Consider the following 7,736-nt stretch of genomic DNA (forward strand, 5'->3'; position numbering starts at 1 on the left):
AGTGTGCTTGTTTAAACTTTGGCCTTCTAGCTAGGGAGTTGATGTTGCGACGTGGTGCACATGGGTGTTATGGGGTTGTGGGGGTTATCTTTTTGAGCCGTAGGATTGCTCGATGGTGCCACAAAAAAAAGTGTGTACATAGTTCGCTTTGGAGTTCAGCACCATGGGTGGCTGTTCTTTGATGGGAACAAGGATGGGTAGGGCCACTGTACATGGGTAAGGTGTTTCCTCTTGGTCGGGTTCCCCGAGCTCTTTCAATTTTTCTGAAGGTGGTGATGTCGAAAAATGAGTGAAAGCCATTGCTCTCCATTCTTGCTTAAGCTTTGGAGTTAGCATCAAAGGCATGGCTTTAGGTCTCCACATCCACTTAGATTTGACATTTGAGGGTGTGTGGGGCATGGGTCTCTTTTGATCTCGGCACCCAACATGGGGGTTTTCATCGTAGAATCCTTATGCTTCTAGCACTTTGGTTGAGATCCAACGAGATGCCAATTTTTAGAGTGGTACTGAGGTTGTCGCTTGGATATTTTTGGTTTCTAGTTTTGTGTATGTGTCGAGGTTTTTGGGACCCAAACATACAAGTTCCCTTCATAGAAGCCTTGGGCTTCTAGTAGCTTAACGAGGATCCAGTGGGGCTTGGATTCTCACAATAAAACTCTATTGCTTAGGGCTCCTGCTTTTGGCAGATCTTTACGCATGGTTAGGCTTTGGGCCAAATGGTGGCTGCTAAGTCCCCAAGGTACTCTTGGGCACCCATTCTTTCTTTGGCAACCTCCTTGAAGGGTTCCTAAGGTTGAGGTTTGGGAGGTGGTCTTCATCTTTGCCCGACAAGGTTTTAGATCTCCATAATGGTTTAAGTGGGTGGCCATGGTTTAAGTGGGTGGCCATGGTGGCAAGGCAAGAGGGTTATTTTTTAGTGTTAGAGGTAACTTGAGGTGGTGGAGGACAAGGCTTGAGATATTGATAGGTTTGGAGTGCCCTCATCCACCAAGGGTACGGTAATCATTTCGAAGGAGAGCTCGAGTATTACAGTCCTTCTTTGCTAGTGTAGCTTGTGCTCCATGCTTCTACCGTCTTGGTGTGAGAATAGTGCACAATGTCTCCTTCTTTGCTAGTGTAGCTTGTGCTCAAGTATTACAGTCCTTCTTTGCTAGTGTAGCTTGTGCTCGAGTATTACAGTCCTTCTTTGCTAGTGTAGCTCGAGTATTACAGTCCTTCTTTGCTAGTGCAGCTTGTGCTCCATTCTTCTACCGTCTTGGTGTGAGAATAGTGCACAATGTCTCCTTTGTGCCTTTTGGCCTAGCCATTCGCTTGTGGGTAGTAAGGTGTCGACTTTCTGTACACCACAAGGAATTCCTTGAGTAATACCACTTCCTTGATAAAATGTGTACCATGATTGCTCACTATTTTTAGTGTACAACCAAAACGGGTAATCAATTCTTATAGAGGAACTTGGCGGTAGCTCTTGCATCATCTTTTTGCTTTGCTTTGGCCTTGGCCTATAATAGTTTATGGTGACAACAATAAAATGCATTTGGACTCCCTTCACAATAGGGCTAATGGGATCAACCATTTAAACCCCATTTTTCAAAGGGTTATTCCGAAACTACTAGGGTTAGGGGAATTCGATCCTTCTTGTGGACTATGGCAAACATTTAGCATTCATCATGGTGCTTAATAGACTCAGCCCGTGTCTCAAAGAGTGTAGGCCACCAAATTCTAGCTGGAGAACCTTGCATCTGGTACAATGTCTCCACCTATGCCAAAATGGGCTTGTTTAAGAACAGTGACAAAGTTACCTTCATGGACGCACTTCCTCACATGATGTTGTCTCGACCCTTCTTCTTGTAAAAGCATTCTCACTATCAATTGATAGGGGGCAAGCTTCGTTAATGAGGCATCTGGCTTTATCATTTTTTGATGGGGCAGCCAATGGGAAATCCATTAGCTAAGAAGGGGGCATTGTCTTCACTCCATTTTGGTACATGGTCAATGTGGGATCAGTGGAACATCAGAGCATCACAAAGATTATCTTGTACCCCTAGAGGGGTTCTCCATTTGGAATTCTAGAAAAATGGTCAGTATGGACATATCAAGAAAAAGTTAGATCATAACACAATACAAAGCACTGAATTGCAAAAATAAGCGGAGACTAAACAATATTATTGCTTACAAAAAAAAAAAACAAAAATTGATGGCGTCTACCCACCCGTGTGCTCCGGGTAAGGAGCTTTGATGGCGATCTTGATAGACTCTGAAAGGAGGATATCTTACTTACAAGAGTGCTTGAACACAATGAACTTGATAATTATGTTTTTCCTACTATTTTTACCCCTTATTTGATCAACACTCTACCCCCATCATTGTCATCGACATCACTATGTTACCATTACAAATCCTAATCTTAGGAGGGATGCTGTGTCATGATCATATTTCTTTTGCTACATTCACACATACTTTTGGCACTTTGCAGTTTAGGCATTCACATCCTCATTCATTGACTTCATGTTATGATGGGGCAACCTATTCATGCCACGGTTGGCTTTTCAAGCTCGAGGGATTGATGCCTAGTCACTTGAGACATTTGTTTGATGAGGTGGATGTTTGTACCAGATGGTCTGTGCACGGGGATTTTATTGTGTCATTACTTGAATTCCTTCACACGGATGGTTTGGTATTGTTTGCATGGGATGATTCTTTCTTTGGCATCTTACATGAGTGTCTTACACTCTTGAGCTATTATGATTATGTCCTTGAGGACGTGGACTATGCCGAGAGAGGTTTAGATGATGATGATGATGTATCACACCCACATACCTATGATGATGTATCACACCCACATACCTATGATGATGTATATTATACACATACACATGATGATGTACCACATACACACCCTTATGATGATATTGGTACATGTGCACATAATGATACACATGCACATGATCATAGTGGTACACATGCATATGATCCTAGTGATACACATGCATATGCTACAAATGTACATGATGATGATAGTGATGTGTGTGAGTTGGATTGTGTGGGCATGATCTCGAGGGCATAGATGGCAATGAGAACATCGAGCATTGATACTTTTATGCCTATTTTCCTTTCTATAGATCATGAGGATACACTAGTTGATTGTGGGGCATTTTAGAGGATAGTGTGCATTTGATTAGTGATACTTCACATGTGGATTTTCGGGATACTTATGGGCATAGCCTAAGTTCCTTATGCTACATAGGACATGCTATTCTTCTAGGGCTTTCGCATGTGGAGATGTTCACGATACCACTACGCCTAGCTTTCATAGAGTACCTGGCAGTGTTTTTTTGGGTGTAGTCTATGTGTTTGAGCAGTCGGGTATTGTGCATGAGGGTAGTGTTGATTTTATTGAGATAAGATCTCATAGGAGACACATGAGATCTCATAGGAGACACATGATTATTCATATGGATCTAGAGAGTTTCACATTTGATTTAGATATTTTCTTGGATCCATTATTGATGGAGATAGATCCTACATGTGAGGATTACCTCAGAGACCTTGGGGATTTCAGGGTTAGGGATTTTATGGATGATGATTCCATTTATCTCTCATGTGTGGATATGTTGTCACGCCTCAGTGATGATGATGTTTATGATGATCCTATTGATCATATTCTTATATTAGAGGCTCATGCACACATAGGGATTTGCACATGAGGATGTGATGCATAGTTCAAGTCATGCATATACATACATGGATATAGAGGGTCGTGTTTCAAATATTTTGAGTTGTGATGGCATTGATTTTCTTATTTGACTTTGCATGATGCTGACTATGAGCTATGTGCATTTGGTTCTAGTGTGATTGTCGACACACAATCCTATGTTTTACGAAGCCGAAAGACATTCACTTTTGGGTGCATCATTTTCCATTTGTAGTGTTTGGTTTTTGATTATGTGGCTTGACATTTAGATGCACCTATGGCACATCCTAGTCTTGGCTTGCACAATGATTCTTTTGTGCCAAGATATTTTAACATTCCAGTCCTGAGTTTCAAGTTCATCATGTGGATGTCTTCAGTGCTAGACTCACATTACAATTGCCAAGATGGGCTAGTTGTTGGTATTCCCTTTGATATAGGAGGATCTGGGGCTAGCCTCATCATTGACATTGGTCTTCCATATTTACCCTTTGATCCCGGTGGGTGGAGGATCATTCTTTTGGAGTTTTTCCCTTTGATCCAGATGATTACATGATTAGCTTCATCATTAACGGGAGTTTGTTATCCTTTCCATTTGACCTGGGGGGTCATATAACTTTTCTTGGGTTTACTTTCGGCTTAGAGTTCGACTTGGAGGGTGTAGTGTTAGCTTCATCATCAGCTTTGCACTCCATTCCGTTCCATTTGATCCAAGAGGGGTCATATGCCTTGATGTCAACATTTACATTTAGTTTTTGGATGTGATTTTTGGCTTTTATATATAAAGACCATATTGGAAAATCCCAGTAAGATTAAAAAATGGGGGGCACGGTGAACCCTTTTAAGATTTTGTCAAAACCCCCTCATGTGACATATCATTGGAAAGCTCTTGAAGAGTAGGTCCAAATCCACATTCTCTGACAACAGTTACTTTGGAATTGTTATGCTGCTCAAGATACACTAAAGAGTAGATTGAAAAGAAAATTATCAAAGTAATGGGTTTTTCCTAAGTTCCCTAATATAGCCTTTGTATGTGTCTTTTGTGCACACCCACCCTTCGATTTCGAGGATGAAATCATTGTAGGAGGGGATGGTTTGTAATGAAGCAACATGCACATGTATGGGTATGCATGCACCCACGCACATGGACTTGGGTCCCTTGAGCATAGATTTGGGGCATGGGCATATTGATTAGCCCGTGTGAAATGGCCATGCACTATATAAGTGACCTTGGTCTAGGTTATTGTACCTTTATCACCTTATCGTTTGATACAGACATCTTGTCTTCTTGGAGCTTATGCCCAAGCTTTCATGGCCCTCTTGGCTATTACCTTAGGATGGTGACCTACACCAATGACTACTCCATGCCTTGAGTAGATCCATCCCAATATCTCAACTTGGTCATGCTTCCTTTCTTGCACTCTCGGTCGGATATTCTCTTCATGGTTCCCTATCATAATAAGGTCGTCCACATATATTACACAATGATCATGTACCTGCCTTGCTCAACGAAAATATATAAATGTACATTTGATGGGCATTTAAAAAGATCAATACTTACAAATAAAAAAGTATCTATGTACTAGTACCATGCCCGAGGGGCCTATTCAACCCATACAATGCCTTTTAGAGACTACACACTTTGTTTTTAGAATCAGCAATCTCGAACCCAAGTGGATGTATCACATAAACCTCCACCTTGAGATGGCCATTAAGTCATGAAGACTTTACATCCATTTATAATATACTTGCCCTTTCCCCTAGAGTGGTCAAGGTAAGTAATGTATGAATAGTGGTCAATCTAGCTATGGGGATGAATGTCTCCTAAAAGTCAAACCCTTCGACCTGTGTAAAATCCTTTACCCATGAGCCTTACCTGTACTTATCCAATATACCATCAAACTTGTACTTGGCCTTCCAAACCCGCTTGGTGCTAATAACCTTATGTTTTGCATGACGATCTATAAGATCCCAAGTGTGGTTTCTCAAAATTGAGTCAAACTTTGACTCCATGCCCCCCCTCCTTGCTAACGCTTCCTCCAAGATGGTTGGGTCTCCTGTACTTTCATTATCTCAACCATCAAGGCCATATTGACAATGTGAGCATAGGCCCTCTTCTGCTCCTCTATTCTCTTCAATATGCAAACAGCTGCTGGCTCTTTTGTGATAGAGATTTCCTATCGAAGAGCTACTTCACCCATTTAGGATATGGCCCCCTTGTAAGCACATCAAATCTAGAGAGAGAGAGAGAGAGAGAGAGAGAGAGATGGTTTGGTATTCAAAATGTGCAAGAATGTTTTTACAAGTTTGAGCAAGGCTCTATATATAGCAACCTCAAGGTGGCTGACCAAATTACCTATGACTAAAAAATGTGTTCACACCATGTGCTTTTCACCCACACTATCTAAGAAGATGCTCACATGACTTACCTCAAACTTTGCTTAAGCAAACCACACACACAAGACCATCCCCCAACACCCCCTCTCATCTAATGTCCGTGAAGCCAATGTAGATATGTTGATGCCAATGCTCCTCTATCCATGAGCCACTACAAACTTTTGAATGAATACCAACAACAACATGTAGATATGTTGATGTTGATGCTCCTTTAGAACTCTCTTGTCCATGAGTCACTACAAACCTTTAGATATGTTGATGTCGATGCTCCTTTAGAACTCTCTTGTCCATGAGTCATTATAAACCTTTCAATTAATACCAACAACATGCTCCAAGATGCATCACAACAATTCCCCTTAGGTTGACTGAATACCATTGCCACGTAAACTTCTACTTATAAAAAATCCAGTGTGATTAGTTTGAGGAGCTACCTTATGCTCAATCTAGAGACATCACCACCTTACATCTTCCTTGCTTTTTAGGCATCGTCGTGCACTCATAATTTTCTAGTGACGAACCTGACTAGATACCAAGGAGGCTCATCTCCTTCTCACTTCCATCTTGCCCATCTAGCCTATCAACAAGACTAGAAAAGGTACTTGTCAATATTTGCAATGCCAACAGTTGCTATTTCCAAGGAACTCTCATCACTATCTAAAGAATCACTTGACTTACGCTTATTCTACTTAGCCTTCTTTTAAGCTTATTCTACTTAGCCTTCTTTTAAGCTTAATCCACTTCTATCCATCTTAGTGATCTTCTTTGGTATTTATGATTCTAACCATGTGACAGCTCTTATTCTAATATTCTGCAAGCACATGGCTCTAGTTGAGTTCTTTTCCGCCACCTTATCCAAGTAAATGCCGGTTCTTGCTCCCATTAATGGAGGCCCTATGCACTCTTACTATTATTGTTGGCCTTATTGTCCCCTTGCATGTCTTCTAGAAATCATCCTAATCTTTCCATCAAGCATATCTTTAAGGGTATGCTTACAAGTGCATAATTTCTTCCCAAAGTCCTCTTGAAATCCATAAGCAAGAGTTCATATAAGAGTAAGTGAATTGTAAAACAAATCACACTGTAATCTCATGAGTAACAAGAACCAACAATATGAGAGTAAGAGGAAGATGAGCTCTCAATTAAGATCAAGCATGCAAATTACTTAGAATGTAGAGAAATTGACTTATATACAATTGGTATGACTCTAGTTAGATGCAAATTAATTTAAGTTAGGTGTAGATTGTATGCCTATTTGTTGATACAAGGATATCATGCATATAAGTCAACTTCTCACCGCTTTACGATCTTGCACGTTAACTAATGTTAACCCTTATCCATCCCTTGAAATAATTAGTAAAAATTTATTTTCTAAAACTAGGGGCCATATCATTGTTTAGAACAAGTGAGAAGTCACAATAACCTACACTTTGCATGCAAACTCACACATGCACATATATGTGTACACACACACACAATCTTATATATAAGATTGTCTTATGGAAGAAGATATGGTCCCTTTTCTCTCTCTCTATGGAAGAAGTTATGGTCCCTTCTCTCTCTCTCTCTCTCTCTCTCTCTCTCTCTATATATATATATATATATATATATATATATATACAAGATTAACCACAACCCTACTTCCCTCCACATG

The sequence above is a fragment of the Cibotium barometz genome, chromosome 58 (genome assembly GCF_041138505.1).
Source record: "Cibotium barometz isolate CiBa-2024 chromosome 58, ASM4113850v1, whole genome shotgun sequence".
NCBI classification, from domain to species: domain Eukaryota; kingdom Viridiplantae; phylum Streptophyta; class Polypodiopsida; order Cyatheales; family Cibotiaceae; genus Cibotium; species Cibotium barometz.